General features: G+C 38.3%; 1 protein-coding gene across 18 annotated transcripts in view; it reads left to right on the top strand.

The window, feature by feature from the left end:
- ANKS1B (ankyrin repeat and sterile alpha motif domain containing 1B) overlaps window positions 1-16,370 on the top strand; it is a 1,079,650-nt gene that overhangs the window by 745,545 nt on the left and 317,735 nt on the right. The gene's annotated exons all lie outside the window — the stretch shown is intronic.

Below are 16,370 nucleotides of genomic sequence, written 5' to 3'. Positions count from 1 at the left end.
AACCAACCTTGCTACTACTACCCTAGTTCAGACCTTCATTGTCTCTTGTTTTATTGCTGTGAGAGCTTTTTAAACAGGCTTCAGCTTCTAATCTCTAATTTTATCCCTTTAAATCCACACTTCAAATAACCACTGGAGTATGCTTTCTAAACTGTAAATCCAACATCTCATTTCTAACTAAAAAAGCATTCATTCACCAATTTCCCAGACCTGCAGGATGAAGCCCACTTAGTATCATAGTTTACAAAGGCTGCTACTTGGTCTTTCCTTGAATAACAGTAAGCTACTTCCTGGTTTTCACTCTCACTACACTGTTTGTTATCTCAGTGCCTTTGTTCATGCTGTAACCCATCCGTGCAATTCCCTCTCCTCCCTGCCTCTCCCATTTTTCTATATCCTGGCTAACTTTTATAAAATCGCTTAGTAGGTAACAGAGATGTCACCCGCCCCAAAATGTCTTTCTTGATTCATACCTATGTCCTTCAGAAATCTTTTCTTTGGTACAGCTGTAATTATTGCACTTCCTGTCACAGAAAATAATTACCTATGTGCTGTATTCCTCCCTGCCCCCACCCTCATTGGCTGTGCTCCTTTAGGAGAGAGAGCATCTTAATCGCTTTTGAATTCTCAGTGCCTAACGAAGTGTGTGCAACATGGTAAACATTCAGCACATATTGTGAAATGACAGCATAAATGAATGAGAGAATAAGTGAATGAATGAATTAATGAATGAGCCCCAGAAGACCAGGCAAATTACAATTATTTTCATAATTTTTAAGCCAATCCCCAGATCTATAAATGGAAATTGTATCTAGTTAATGTCTAGTGAAGCATCATTCTTAGTGAGGATAAATGACCTCCATAGTCTCAAAGGTAATAGTCCCCATTTCTCCTTTTCTGCCTTCTTGAAAAGGTAAAGATAAAGCCACAGATAACTGGATAGAGAGTGAACTGTTCATGGATCAGTCCAGCCATGTTCCCTAGAGCTTACAGACACTACAGGTATGACTATGGAATGATGCAGCAACCAGGTGATTATGTCGAGCTTGGGTAGGTTGAGTAGGAGATGCCCAACCACATAATTTGTGGGATCTAGTGCAAAATGAAAATGTAGGGCCCCTTATTTAAAAAGTGAGAGTAAAAGTGCCATTAAGATACACAAAGGCTTTTTCCTTTCTTCCTTATGTTTTTTCTGGACTTACCACGGTGTTTTTTATTTACTATTTAATATTCTGAGTAAGGAAAGATTAAAATTTTATGTTATTAGCATGAATTTTGCCATTTGTTTTTATATTGTGACATGCCAATTTTAAACACAAATATCAAAGCATTTAATTCATACACAGAATCACCAAAATCACACAACTTCTGTTTCATAGCTTTAATCCAAAGGGCTTTTGAGCCGGCTAAAAGAGACAAACACAAGGCAAACCCAGGAAGATTGAAGGTTGGAAGGAAGGAAGGAGAAGATTCCAAGCATGAAACCAGCCAAGGGAGCACTTCCAGGCACAAGATACTGGCAGGGAGTGCAGACACTCATAAGCACCTAGGACCCTGCCTCCTAATGCAGACCAAAGTATCTCACTGCAGAACCTGATACCTGCTGAGCCCCACCTTCCAACACCCTCTCACCAGTGCACAGCACCTTGAACTGTGCAGGGTCTGGAGAAGTCAAGCCAGACATCTTCCTTTCCTAGGACCCCATCACTTGAGCCTATGGGAGACAGGGGACCCCCAAAGATTTTTAAATCTGTGTCAGAACATGCTGGGTACCTGGATCAGGGGTAAACCTTGGTTCACTGCCCACCAGACATGCCATGGTACTGCCCCTAGGTACCCCCTACCCTACCCCTAGGTGCTATAGAGTATGAATGGCTAATCTTAACCCCGCTGTGGATGCCCACAACCATGCTGGGAATAGAGAGCAGAGCAGCGAGAGAGGGGGACAGGCAAGCAGGTCCCAGGGCCAGTGAGCCCAGGAAGCAGTGAATAGGTTTTCAGTAGAACCCATCTCTGAGAAGTAGTGAGAAACCCCAACACATACTCCATTATTCCATCAGTTCTTCACTTAGAAAATACAAATTCAAAGAAAAAAATTTGAAGAATTTTAAGCAGAAACCACAGAGCATTAAAACCCAAGCACAGGGCCCTTCTGAGCCTGGGGCCTGGTGGGATGCCCAATTAAGCGACTTGCCCGTGGCCACAAAGCTAAGTAAATGGCAGAGCTAGGAATAAAACCTACATTTTTTTTCCACCACACATGCTGCCTCTTTCAGAATAGACTATTTCTGGCAAAAACAACATGAAACTAGATTTATAGCTCTATGTTCTTAACGAAAAAAAATGGGGGAAAAAGTAGTTCCTAGCAGGCATGCTTTATTTTTAGCAATATTACTTTATAGTTTATAAAGCAATTTCATAAACATTATGTACCACATCCCTAAAAGGGAGGCGTCATTGTTACCTCCATTTTACAGACAAAGAAAGGAAGCTAACTTGCCCAGAGTCACTCAGCTATTAAAAAGCAAAACGGCAATGTGAACCTAGGAGCTCCAAATTCCATTCTCTTTATTAATCTCCAATTCCTTAGTAGAGATTGCAGGAAAGAGGGTTAATGCAGACCACGGGGCTATTAAGAAGAGACTTTCCCCATCTGATCTCTGCGAGGTGATTCCATGGGGAAGACACTTGTCTGGACACTGTGGGATGTGGGGGCATCCAGTTACCTGTTTCCATCATCCCCTTTATTGCCACCTCAGTTGCCACAGCAACTCTACCACTTCCCGTGTGATATCAGTCAAGTTTCCAGTTATCTCTGAACTTCAGCTTTGCCATCTGTAAAATGGAGATATATATTTTTTTAATTTTTTTTTAACGTTTATTTATTTTTGAGACAGAGAGAGACAGAGCATGAACAGGGGAGGGGCAGAGAGAGAGGGGGACACAGAATCTGAAACAGGCTCCAGGCTCTGAGCTGTCAGCACAGAGCCCGACGCGGGGCTCGAACCCACGGACCGTGAGATCATGACCTGAGCGGAAGTCGGAGGCTTAACCGACCGAGCCACCCAGGTGCCCCTGTAAAATGGAGATATTAATAGTAATATCTATCTCATGGAATTTTTCTGAAGATTAAAGCAATGTCTGGCCCACGATCAATAGTCAAGGAATGTTGACAGTCATTGTTATTATTATTATTGCTGTTGTTATTATTACTAATTAAGTGGGTGCAATTGGCTGAGCCCAAGTCGTCTCAGTCCTCTCTCATCATTTTATAAATGTACCTTAGAACTCAACACTCATTTAAAGAAAATGACTTCCCCCAAACAAGGAGAAATATGCTTCAAACAATATGGGTATATGAGTAGACTTACTCTCAGCTAGAACCTCCAGAGCAGATGCTGTGTTAAAAAGGAACATCTGGTCCAATTTTATCATTGTTCATCTGAGAAAACTAAGTCCCAAGGAAATTAAAAGACTTTTCCAGGTTTACACAATGAATTAGTGATAAGTCAGGACTCCTAATTCAGTGCTCATTTCCAATGAACGTTGCTTCCACACAACTAAACGTAACTCCATTGCTATCATTGCTTTGAAGTATACCTCTGCTTTTTCACAATGCAGCATGTGTATGAGAAATATATATTCTTCTTATTTTATTCACTGTAATTGACTCTGATGATCATTATAATGATTATTATGCCATCGATAATGATTTAAATTCATTTGTGCTCCTTGTACACAAACCAAAGGCTATACCAGTATTATTTTCACACTGTGTTCTCTTTTTCCTTGTCGGAGAGGAAATATTTTTGAGCCATATGGGATCCTAATTCTCTGAATGCTTTTAGATTATCAGATGTCTCAACTGACAGTCCTGGATGAAAGTCAAATCATAAGAATTTGCAAAACTGAAAAAAATTAAGAACATTTTGGTGTTATCGTGTACCGGAAATTCCATCTTTATCTTTTCTTCAATTAGGAAAAAAAAAATCAGACATCCTGAATATTAGAATTTTCAGCCCAAACTTCTCAACCCTTTTGCTACAAACTTAGTGATCTTTAGACTGTATATTTTTATAAATTTATGGTTCGTGTTTCTACTTAGCATTCATTCTTTCAAGTTTTTGTTTTATTCAAAAGTTTGGCAGACTAGGTAATAGGGATGATGCAAAGATGCTTAAACCATGATCATTTCCCCCCAAAATTTTGCTATTAAATGAGGAATACAGGACATGTAACACCAAATAGAAAGAAATAAGAAATTCTATGGCCTATTTAGCATCTGCTTTAACTTACACAAAATGGGTCCATTATTATTAATGTTCAAATTAATATGAAGGAATTTGTAATGGTTGTGGTACCAACTGAATATTTTGGAAATAAAACTCCAAAGCTTCTCTCTTTAATTAGAAAAATTAGACAAGGGGACATTTAATAATATTCATCATGAGAAAGAGTGTCTCCCTTTTCTTTCTCCTATCTCTTGTTCTTATTGAGTAGTATTATTTAGTGAAGAAAATGGTGGGAGAAAATGAGGAAAGATTATTCTTCATAGTATAGATGCCAAAGAAAGAACAGAGGTGTTTGTGTCCCTTGCACAAATTTTCCCTTCGTATTTAACCCAAGGCGAAATGGTGGAGCTAGATAGCTCTGCAACAGCCCAAAGGACTCTTCTTAGTTGTGATCTTGCTCAGCTTTCTTTAGCCCCTTGGTTGGGTTAACCTTCTGCCTGTCTAACCCACAGTGACCATCTCCTCATACTTAATTCCAGTGTTGTTGCATGTCTTAGTCCATTCAGAGTACTGTAACAAAATACCATAGACTGCTTGGCTTATAAACAGCAGCAGTTTATTTCTCACAGTTCTGGAGGCTGGAAGTCCAAGATCAAGGCACCAGCAGATTTAGTGATTGATAGGGCCCATTTCCTAGTTCACAGAAGGCCATCTTTTCTCTGTGTCCTCACATGGCAGAAAGAGCAAGGATGCTCTCTGAAGCCTCTTTTATATGGCACTAATTCCGTTCAAAGGGGCTCCACCCTCAAGACCTGAGCACCTTCCAAAGGCCCTACCCACACGTACCATCACACTGGGAATTAAGTTTCAACATATGAATTTGGGGGACGGGGGACACAAACATTCAGTGAGTTTTCCCAACACCACATTTTTTATTTTAGTATTCTATTACTTTTTAAGTTTATTCATTTTGAGAAGACAGAAACAGAGCACATGAGTAGGGTAGGGGCAAAGAGAGAGGAAAGGAGAGAAAATCCCAAGCTGGCAGCACAGAGCTCGACATGGGGCTCAAACCATGTTTGAACCATGAGATAATGACCTGAGCCAAAGTCAAGAGCCAGACGCTCAACCGACAGCCACCCAGCGTCCCCACCATGCTTTTTTAAATAAAGCAAGCCAAAACAAAGTTTTCATGGGGGACACAAATACTTTCTACTAAAACATTTCAAGAAAAATGTCTTCAAAACCAAGACTAAAACCAAAAATAAATGTGGAGAAAAGTCAGGATTATTCTGGTCAACTGTTTCAATAGGTAATCACCATTCACTGCCCACCAAAGGCACTCCAAGTTACAAAGGACCTGACCACAAACTTTGACATCTCAAGAGTTCAAGGAAAAGTCACACACTGAGGCCAGCCTAACATACCCCAAATGTTCTCACTGTTTCTGCTCTGTTAAGATTATAATGTGTTCAAGTTTTAAGTGTAAAAATTCTTTCCTATAAAAAATCAAATTTATGTAAAAATGTGCTCCCTTTAGAATCACGATGACTATACAATCTCTAGATGCCTGTCATCTTCAATTAGAAGCTAAAAGCCACTCCCAGACTTAAAATCTGTCAACCCCATGAACACTTTGATAATTTCACATCCACTGAATGTTAACAGAAACCAAAATCCATAGGAAGAAAATCCCTTCAAGTAATTATTTCTGTGAGATTTCATAATTTTAAGTCAAAATTAGAACAGGCAGTTCTGTAGATTGACACACACACACACCCTCCCAATTTTGTTCTCATAACTTTCATTCTTTCTAATATCCTTCTCTGTTCTTCTCTGTGATTATCACACCAGGTCTGTCTAAAATAACTTGTGAATACCCTGCTGTCTCCACTATGACCTCTATTATATGCCATAGCCCACATCTTCATCATTATTTTCAAAACAACAGATCAACACTGGCTACAGCAACTTGTATGCAAATTTGGAGATAGCTTTAAATAACCTTTCTTATTTAGGGACTAGCTTTCCCATAATTCATGCTTGCCCACTTACCGATATCAATAGGATTATTTGGTTTTGGTGGTTAACTGACTGTGAACCCATCTCTGTCACTTTATATGAACAATTGACTCCACTCGTTGGGAGAAAGTCCACAGCCAGTTTCTTATGGACACACTAGGATACCAGATGAATTTCTCCCTTCTAATCAGAAAGGAACAGCTTTTCCAGAAGTTCCTAACTGGGTAAATTTTGTCACATGCCCACCCATAGCTTCAAGGGAGGCTGAAACATTTAATTTGTCCAAACTCCATGGTAGGAGATTGCAAAGGAGGGGATCAGCCTACCAACAATGTCTACCACAACCTAGTAATACAAATGCTGGGTCCATGGAGTATAGATGTTTACATTTGATTGGTATTATTCAATCTCTATCCATGGTTGTTTCAATTTGTACCCTATGTCAGAAGCAATTATGACTTTTATCTTTACCATCTGGCTTTTCTTTTTGATTCAAATGAAAGATTGTATATAGTTTGGAAATTTGACTCTCCAGTGAGACCAGTTCCTGTGGTTCTCCAACAGATCATATTTCATCACATTTTCCTCAGATTTCAGTGTCTCCAGACTATTGATTATTTCAATACAGGCTGTTTACCTCAAGTTCCATGTCACCCAATTCCTCCATCCATTCTTCACACTGTAGCCAGAGTATAGTAAAAAATGTAACTCAGTTTATGTCCTTCAACATTTTCCATTGCACTTAGAATAAAATCAAAGCCCTTATCAGGGTCTGTGTTATCTATGCCCCTCCAATGTGTTATTTCCCCCTCCAATGTCCTCTTCACCCTCAATCACTAAATTTAGTCTTATTAGCCTTCTGTCTGTTCCTAGAATCTACCTGGCTCTTTTCCCACCTCAGTGCCTTTGCACCTGCTCTTCCTTCTACAATGCCTATCTAATGGCTCTTCTCACGGTTGGGTTGCTCCTTTTAATCACTCATGTGTCAGTTTACATGTCACTTTCTCAGAGAGGCTTTCCTGACCATTCTTTCTATGGTCTCCTTTGTAATTTTTTCTCTAACCACAGCACTGTATTAATTTTCCTTAAGGCAGTTTTTACTAAGCATGTACACTTGGGCAAATTATTAGCTTCTCTGTGCCTTCAATTCTTTATTTGTAAATAAGGGTAATAATTGTACCAACCACAGGGGTTGTTGTAAGCAATAAACAAAATAAAGCCCTTAATAGTTTGTGGCCTATATAAAACTTGGCTAAATAATAATTACTTGTGGGTTTTTTTTTACTTTGTTATTTTCCTGTTTTCGCCACTAGACTATAAGCTCTAAAAGCAAAGGGAGCCTGTCTGCTCTGCTCTCGCTGTGTCTCAGGACCTAGCCCAGTGTCTGGCACATAGTAAGTGCTCACAACATATTAGGTGAACAAATATATGTTGAATAAACAAATTAAAGGCAGTCCTACATCAGTGGTTGTTTCAATTCTGGACTGGACTCCAGTAGCTCATTTCCAGTGTTCAGTAGCCTCCTCTCTGAGACTGCCAGATTAAGTAAATAAAAATATAAAATCCTAGATAAATTGGAATTTCTATGTTCTATCTGGCAACCCTACTTTCCTCACTACCACCCTCACCCTTAACAAGCAATACTTTTTCTCTTTCTCTCTCTCTCCGCCCCTGCCTTTCTCTTCCTCTTTGCTCTTCTCCTCCTAAGTTTATTTGACTGTTTCTGAATATAGCTCTCAGTATCAGGTGACCTCATCATCCTTAAATCTGGAGATATCTGCTCCTTGAGGACAACCGTTTCTTTAATGGACTAATAAGTCGTCTTTATGATCAGTCTACCAGTTCCCAGAGGACTAAATTATCCACCTTCAGCATCCCAGCCTCCTTCAGCCTGGACAGGCTTCTCAGGAGACTACAACGGACTGTCTTTTCTCCAGATTCAGAACATGTTAAATTAGGGACACAAATGTCCTTTATCCATTCCCAGACATTTTCTACCTTACTGGTTGATTTTCAGAAATCCCCCTCCCTAAATCCTGGCTTTGAAAGAGACCTAAAGAAAAGAAATGCAAACATGGCCTTTCCCAGTTGACCAGCCAGATAGTTTGACAAGGCTCTACAGAAGAGCTGAGAAATGCCAAATTGATGTCATGATGTTATTTCCCACCTACTAGCATAGTCCTGGCTCAGAACATGAGAAGTTACTTGGTGCTTTAGCCAGACTCTATCACTTATATTAACATGCTTGGCTCTAGATTACACTAAGGCAGTTGGAAGAACTAACTGCTTAACCTTTCAGAAGGTAAATAATTTATTTGAAATAAAATGTGTTGGAGAAACCATGGCAGTCAATCCCAGTGGTGTGTCAATATATATGTAAGGCTGTGGCTGAAAATAGCATCATGGGAGTTACTTCTTGGCAGTGTTACACATCCTTGACTGGAATCTCCATCTAGAAAGTGTCCTCTACTGAACATTTGGTTCCTTTTCGGTAGTGAAGGAAACATGAGTGTCACAATCTGAAAGAGTAAAACGTTGATCTCAGATCCATCGTGTACTAACTGTGTGAACTTGTTAAATGGTTTCACAGCTCTGGGGGGCACCTGAGTGGCTCAATCTGTTAAGTGTCTGACTTCAGCTCAGGTCATGATATGGTGTGTGAGTTCGAGCCCCACATTGGGCTCTCTGTTGTCAGCCCAGAAGCTCTTTCAGGTTTCACAGCTGTGGGACTCAGTTTCTTTGTCTGCAGTATGAAGATATTGCCTCCTGTGTAGAACTTAGAACTTAGAACTTATATTGCTTCTTGGCCTTTTGGCTAAGATCAAGTGTAGAATTTAGAACTTACTAAGGTTCTAAATAAGGTGGACAAAGTACCTGGTACTCACTGAATGCTCAATGGCTGCTAGTTAACATTAATCATTTTAGGCACTTTTTTCCTGCTTCATACTGTGTGGCTGTGTTGGTTATACTCAGGACCAAATTCTTGTTGTTTCACAAGAGAGAAGCCTTCCTTTTAGGGCTCTGTATCACCAGTGAGAGATCACTTGAAGAGGACCCTGTTGCAAATATGAAGGTGCCATGTTCCTCTTCTGTTAAGAGCAGGGTGTCCAAGCTAACCTAATTGCTGCTCATTTTTCTCTTGTGAGGCACTGGGGAATGTTCAGCATATTAGATGGAAGAACAAAACTCAGATACCTGCCAAGATTATGTACAGCCTACCCAAGGAAAAAAATTTTTTTAAACTTCACAGCTTATGATTGGAAAAGGACACAGGACAGCTGCTAACTGTTTTCATCTCTACTTTTGGCATGTTCTTCTAATAGCTCTTCTGTCACACTCAGTCTGCAACGCAGTGGGAACTAAAAGAGTAGGACTGAGGTGGCCCTCCAGCCCCATCCCACCCCCCTGCTCAGATTCAGCTATTGGGAAAGACCATTTAAAACATTTAATATCCTCCCTACCCCTTTGGGAATGGTGTAACCCAGCTAGACACCACGCTTCAAAAGAGAGAGGGAAGTTAAAGCTTTGCAGTTAGTGAGGGAACGTTTAGACAAGAAAACCCCCCAGGTCCCTGCCAACCCTGATTCCATGATTCAGTGAACAGAAAGGACTGGAGCAGAGGAGGGAAGAATAGGTCAGACAGCTTTCCAAATCCTGTTCTATAAAGAAAAAGCCATTGTTACTCAAACGTTGTGAAATCAAACGTAAACTATGTTGGAACACTTGCTTTCAAATGTGAATTTCATATGGCTCTAAAGCAAAATGCAAATGGTTTCGGTCTAGCTACATTTTTGTACTGAACCTTTTCTCTCCTAAACTAACTGCACTGGAGGTGGTACCAGATAATAGTTATAAGAAAGGCTCCCATTAGCTATGGAAGCAAGTTAACTGCCTACCTCAGAGAGCTATGGTGAGAATTAAATACAGTGATATGTCTAAGGCATAAGAACAGTGCCTGGCACAGAATAAGAACTCAGTAAGTGTGTAATTTACTCTATGCTTACACGAACTGCTATTAGTGTGAAAATCGAAAGAAGACAGTGGGTGTTCATAAGCTTTATATTTTCATATGAATGTATCTGGTAGAAAGTAAGAGCATACAAATACGTTTTGTTCACATCAGCATTTCTTCTTGTAGGACTTGTGGATTAACATCCTTAAAATTGAATAGGCTTTCTCTTGCATCTGTGAAACTTTTGACCAAGACAGTACAAGTTACTGTATAAATGACTTTGAGGTATTTTACATATATGCATAATTCTAAAATCTACATGAAGACATGTCTCAAAGGAATTAGAATTGTAACTTATGATATCATCAAACCTTGTGCAATACTTTGAAAATAAATACCAGATTACTTAACTTCCTCCCCCCTCTGTCTTTCCATAGCGTCAGAACAGATGTTTCAAAGGGGATATGGGCCTGAAAGATAAAGAGGGGGAAACTGGTAGCATAAAACGCATTGTAATCACGTTCGCTGCTAAATAGTGATCCTAAAAACTAATTCTAAGATATAAGTTATTTATTAAAATATATACCTTACATATATAAGATGCTCTCTAACTTATTGCTCAGTGATGTGACATTTACTTGAATCACTAATCCATGTGGTCTTAAGAACTTAAAAAACTCTCTTCCTAAGCTAAGAATGTGAAGATTTAGTTAAGTTTTGAGCAAGAAATTCCCTTGCAGTAGACAGAATATTTTCAAATGGAGGGCTAAGGTAGAGAGGTAAAAAATATACACTATTTTCCTCCACTGTCATTTCATTCATGTAAGAGAGGGAATTAAAATTGGAAGAAGCGCACACACACACACACACACACACACACACACACACACTTTTTAAATTTTTAAAAATAAAATTGGAAGAAGCACATCATCCATTATCTGATCACTTATGGTACCCATATTTCTGTCTGATAAACAAAATAAAGCTTTGTTCCAACACTGATAGGGGAATTATAAATCTGGGACTTATCCCAATAGTTACCATCCTAATCATGCAGAAAAGGCATGTATTGGGTTTACTTGTAAGTTGATATCAAATTGACTCAAAGCCTTTATAGAGGCTAAGAGGTAGCATTATTCCAAGAATATTGTATGTGTGTCTCCATGTGTGAGTTTGCAAGATCTTACTATCATTCTATTATACAAATATTCTCTTTTGAATATTTCAGGCCATACAAATTGTGGAGAAGAATCTAGTTTAGTTAATTATAGAGCAAAAGAAATGTTCTCCAATTGACAGCATCCTCTTGATTTTTTCAGTCTTTGACTAAAGAGAGAGAATAAATAACATCCAACTTAAGCCTATATTAAAAAGAAACAAGTTCCCTATAGTCCTTAAATATGTTTCCCTAGCATTTGTAGGCACTTATTATATATAATATGCAATGTGAAGGAAAGTTTGCTAAATCAATATGATATGATACTGAGGTTATGAAAATAAGAGGAGCTCTGAGAGAAACAAATGATTAATTTAGATATATTTGAGATGATTTCAATAAATAGCTGTTCTATTTCTTATGTAGAATTAAGAACAAAACACTGCTTTTTATTCTGTTTGGTCATCTTCTTTGCTTATCACTGCTGGAAAAAATCTAATACATAAAGTATGCTCCCCAGAGTCAGAGAAATTTCAGTTTTCAGTGCATAAAATATATTATTTTTCCTCATTCCATGACTTAAGAAAGCAATAAAGACCCCCTGGATTAGATATTTTTTGTCAGTAAAAGAATAGCTATTCTAAAAACACTGCCTTGGGCCTTTGATCCTTCTATTAGGTCATTAACTAAGCAACTTTATCTACTCATTATTATTCCCTAAGCGCCTTGTGCAATGTGCCTGGTAGCATGCTAACAAAATAATAAATTACTCCTCAATTGGGCTTGTCATTTTGATAGCGTATATTTCTAGCCCTGTAATAAAGAAACACTAATAAAAATAGAATGGCTACTATTTTTTCTTAATGACTGAAAAATCAGAAGAAAATTTGCTAAACGTCCTTAAATTTTATGTTCATGAACTTTGACTAAGAAGCACATCAATTATATCCTAAGGATGACTCATGAGTATTTCTGACTCCCTGTTCTGATTCCCTTGTAATCCCCATTTTTGCCCCATCTGTGTGATTCAACTATAGTTTAAATGCCTTTAATTGTGGAGAAGTACTGTCTAGTAGAATTTTCTAAGATAACAGAAAAATTCTCTGTTTGTGTTGTCCAGTACTGTAGCCACCAGCCACGTGTGACCAATGCATTTTTTTGAAATCAGGTTTGAAAAGAATCAATTAGATATGGCAATTTAGAAGTCTTTCTTACCATTTGGCAGAGACATTCTATGGAGTTAGTGAGGGTAAAGGCTTATTGTGGTGGGTTGGGAAGTAAATGGGAGATGCAGAAGTAGACACAGCATGCGTACTGGGGATGAGGAGGTAGAGAGTGCAGTATAGTAGATGGTTAAGCAGAAGACACACATAATGAAGCTCTACTCCAAAAACCATTGATCTAGCAGTCATGTGAAAAATGAATGGAGGAGGGAGAAAGCTAGAGTTTACGTTCAGCTATTATTGAGGGAAAAAAAAGCTGGGATTTTTCTAACATTTAGTGAAGGAATGGAAATGTTTATTGTCCTTGATGGCACATCTGTTACCCAAGTGCAAATGAAATGGTTAGTTGCAAGACGTGAAATATTTTATTTTTCTCCAAAAAGCTGTAAGAATCCATGATATTACAAAACTAAGGTGTTCTATCATTTATTTTAATAAGAAATGTTATAAATTCCTACCTAGTCCTGAGATTAATTTGTCAAGAAAAAAAGTGCATTCTTACACTTCTCTGTAATTACTGTTGACCCTTGAACAATGCAGGGGTTCAGGGTGCTGACCTCACCCCCCACACCTGCACCGTGCAGCCAAAACTCTGCATATAATTTTTGATTCCCCCAAAGCTTAACTACTAATACCTTCTGTTGACAGAAAGCCTTAGTAATAGCATTAACAGTCAATTTACATAGATTTTGCATGTTATGTGTATCATATACTGTATTTTTATAATAAAGTAAACCAGAGAAAAGAAAATTTTATTAAGAAAGTCATAAGGAAAAGCCAATAGATCTGCAGTACTGTACTGTATTTGTTTTAAAAATCAAGGTTTAAATGGACCCTTGCAGTTCAAACCCATGTTGTTCAAGAGTCAACTGTACTTCTTAAAGCTATCTTTAGGTTGCAAGTTCTGAAACACTAAAATGTAATTGCAATGTAAATGTAACTTCAAATTATACAATCTATATTTATATGTAAGGATACTAATCAAAAGTTGGACATGACTGAAATCATACCGCTTTAGAACTGAATGAGTATTCATTGAACTACATTTTACGGGTGAGGACCATGAGGCCTAGAAATAATACATGACTTAACCAAGTTTACCCAAACAAGATTTAGATCCAGATCTTCAGACTCCAAGCCTACTGGTGTTTCAAAAAAAAAAAAAAAAAAAAAAAAAAGACTGGCTAGATGATGCACAGGATATTTCTGGTATCTCTATATATTACAATAAGAGAGAAAATAGAAAATTTCTAACAGCATGCCTCATTGGGGACAGTGAATCCTTTTCTTTATGTTTCCAAAATTAGTACCATTTCCCCTTGGGCACATTCTCACCATTTGCACTGTGCTTCCCAAATTTTCACTCATTTTTCAAAAGTGTTTGGTAATTATTCCATATGCTAGGAAATTTGCCCCAAAGAGATGTCTAACTTCCCTACAATTTTTCAAAAAGGTTCTTCCTACTGAAGATAGAGAAGACAGTATATTGGTAGTTTAGAAGAACAGTGGTTTTAAGGATTTAATGCTTCAAATAATTTCAGTATTCAAACACTAAAAACAAATTCTCAGGATTACCTATAGATACTAGGTATCTATATTTACTGAAACAGAAGACACAGACAGAAAACAAACACAAGACACATCAGAATTCTGGTCTGTCTTGTGTATGCACAAAGAAACCAGTACATTTTGTATGAGCTGAAGTTGTAGGCTGGTAATTTAGCCCATGGAAAACCTGGTAGTGATCTAACACATAGATGGACAATGTTTTTTGTTTCTTATTTTTTGTCTTCTGTTTTTGTTTTTTAAGATCCTTTTAACTCCTTTTGGAAAACCCTTTAGAGACTAAAAGTCAAATATAGAGTGGTATCATATATCCTACTCATGACATGCTAGTCCATTTCTGAAAATAAAAACACTTTCTCAAAATGAAGCCATTTATATTCTTAGCCATGCTCTATTGTGTGCACAGAGTAATTTCTTGAGAGCAATGTTTCCTGTGGCATTTTGCCAAGACTGGCTTTATTTGTTTTTCATTAGGCTTTTCATTATCATGCTGCTATATACCTGGCTCGTTCTTCTTCCTCTGAGAAGGCCAGGCTAGCTTAAGCATAGGAATGATACCATGAGTAGGTGGAATGTTTGTGTCCAGTGAATGCCCACTTTAAATCTCTAACTATGGTACCATTCTTGCAGCTTTAATCTTTCTAAGAGCAATCAATTATCCATTATAATGTAGTATGATATTAAATTGTTTATATCCATCTGTTCTGTCCCTGTACAGAGAAAGATATTAGTCTCACTTTGTACCACACTAGACTGGCCCATCCTCCTTTATTATCTCAGGAAAAGGCATCATGATCCACCCCCACTGCCCAAGACTAGAACTAATGTGTGTCCTGCGTTTCTCCATCATTCAATATATTCAGTCACTGAATCAAGCTTCTTGATAGTTTTCAAACCACCCGTTGCTTTCTATCTCCCATGGTCACCACCTTGGTCTAAGCCCACATTGTCTCTAGAACAACCGCAGTAGCCTCCCAAGAGTCTCCATGCTCTGAGGATTGCCCTTTCCAATTCACTCTCTTTTGCTTTAACTGTCTATCAGCACCACCGCTCTCCATAAATATGTGTTCTGTAATTTCTACTCATAAGTGTTTTTGTGTTACCCATTAGTAGGACAGTTTGATTTGTTCAGAAGAGGAGTGATCCAATTCTGAGCTTCTCTACAGACCTCTCAATTTAAAGGAAAACTCTAGCTTACAAACTACAAAAGACTAAAATCTTTAGGTACAAAATAAGCAATTTATAAATTTTTGTATTAGAATATTAATCAAAGGCCTAAAAAATCATTGAAATCAGAGAATTTCAGGATTAGGTTGGTCCTTGGAGACCCTGTAGCTCAACTTTGTCATTTTATAGGTAAGGAAACAGAGGCCCAGCCACAGAATCTAAAATTGATCTTTCCAAATTTGAAATATCATCATGTAACTCCTTTTCTTAAAATTTGTCCGTGGCTTCCTGTTACGGTCAGGATGAAGTCTGAATTCCTCAGCCTGGTGTACAATGTCTGAACAGTCTGCTTTGGCTTACCTTGCCAGCCTTACCTTTTGTTCCTCTCTCCAACTCAGCCAAGAAGCCAGTGCTTCCAAATGTACTGTGTTCTTTCTCACCCATAGGACATTGCACATAATTCCACTTTTGTCCTTCCTCTTTTCAGTGCTAGGTCCTAACCAGGCTTCAGTCATGATCTCCAACTGAAAACACATCCCGGATCCCTTCAGGGCCCCCAAGCACGTGCTACCACCATAGCATATTCACAGCATCTTAACTGAGTTTGAAAATCTGTTTCCATACCTGGAATGGAAAGAATAAAGACAGGGGCCTGCAAATTATTCATTGTTGTATCGCCATATCTTGATCAGAGATGTCTGGCATTCAGTGTGTTAAGATTAATTATTAATTCTCACTTTTAACCTGCCTAGTATGCTATAATTTTTATCATTTTTCTTCTCAAAATCTATTTTAAAAATTGTTTTTATTATTTATATATTTTTTGAGACACAGAGAGCACATGCACAAGTGGGGAAGGGACAGAGAAAGGGGGATAGAAGATCTGAAGCAGGCTCTGCGCCCACAGCGGACAACCCAATGTGGGGCTCAAACTCACGAACTGCAAGATCATGACCTGGGCCAAAGTCGGACACTTAATCAACTGAGCCACCCAGGCGCCCCTCAAAATCTATTTTTAGGGGAAGACAAAACTCATTCATTCATATCAACAT

The sequence above is a fragment of the Leopardus geoffroyi genome, chromosome B4 (genome assembly GCF_018350155.1).
Source record: "Leopardus geoffroyi isolate Oge1 chromosome B4, O.geoffroyi_Oge1_pat1.0, whole genome shotgun sequence".
Classification (NCBI taxonomy): domain Eukaryota; kingdom Metazoa; phylum Chordata; class Mammalia; order Carnivora; family Felidae; genus Leopardus; species Leopardus geoffroyi.
This window is presented reverse-complemented; position numbering and strand designations above follow the sequence as displayed.